The following is a 1,254-nucleotide window of genomic DNA, read 5'->3' on the forward strand; positions in this document are numbered from 1 at the left end:
AAAGCACCAAGCGCTCGACTCCACCCCCACAGCCTGGCCTCTGAGCACAGAGTCTGGTTTCACACGACCTCAGATCACTGACTTTTTCACAGGTTTGATTTTTACTCAAATGCTAACCAGAAATGCCTGCAAGTCCAGGCCTAGGCTTTTAGAATAGTTTTCCTGTATCCACTGAGCAACAGACGTGGGGAGCCAAACTCAGACAACACCTGATGGTGTCAAAAAGAAATCCTATTCCCATTGCCAATTTCGATCCCAGAGGCATGAGTGACCCCACCTCAGATCAAACAGAAGCAAGGAGAGTTCTGCAAAGAGCTTCTAGAAAAGTAGTCCTTGCTCTTTCAGGCGACCTTCTAGAAGCAACCACGTCTCTCTCACCAGAACACGAACTAGGAAGCAAACAGCTGCAACTGCTCCCAGCATCTCTGTACAACAAAGAGCAGAACCAGCCTCAGGAGGAAGCCAACCCGGCGGACAGCAGAGAAGAAAACGGCAAGGATGCAGTCCTGGAAAATTCCGAGCCACTGAGTCGAGCCCCCTAAAACCTGCTTTCCTCTGGACTTCGGGTTTGGGAGCCAACTGCCTTCCTCACTGTCAGAGCTGTCTTGAGCCCGTGGCTGTTGCCTGCATCAGGGCATCCCAGTGCATGCGCAGGACGATGGCTACTGCAGAGGGTTTAAACAAAAGGCACCTCCCGGATCAGAAAGGTCGGCAAAGGCTTTTGGAGGCGGCACAGGCAGAGACGAGCCCTGCAAAGCCGAGTGAAGCAGCCTCTAGGGCCCCTGTAAGGCAAAGACTCCCAGAGAGGAGTCCAGGACACAAGACAGCGTGTGGAGACGGCACCAGCAAAGCCGGGCCTAACTCCCAGGGCCTTCTATGCCTGCCCCAGCAGTCTGGATTTTATCCCAAAACACTGACTCTAAAGCACTCAAGGCCTGGAGTAACACGACCAGATATTCAGGTTACAAAGATCGTTCCAGGGGAAATGTGGGGCAAGGCTGGAAACAAGCAGAAACGTTACAGTATTCCAGGAAGGAAATTATAAGGTCTTAAATTGAGGTAACAGCAAACAGATGGAGATAAGGGAACCCGTTAAGAGAAAAACCGACAGAGAATCGGGCGGATTTACTGAGGAGGTGTGGAAGGTGCGGGCGGGATAGACGGCATCAAGACGGCATCCCGAGTCTTCAGCGCAGGCCCCCGTCCCGCTCTGGGAAGCGCAAGGCCGGTGGAGATGACGAAGAGCAAGGACAC

Source organism: Propithecus coquereli, unplaced genomic scaffold, assembly GCF_000956105.1.
Source record: "Propithecus coquereli isolate 6110/MARCELLA unplaced genomic scaffold, Pcoq_1.0 Scaffold763, whole genome shotgun sequence".
Lineage (NCBI taxonomy): Eukaryota > Metazoa > Chordata > Mammalia > Primates > Indriidae > Propithecus > Propithecus coquereli.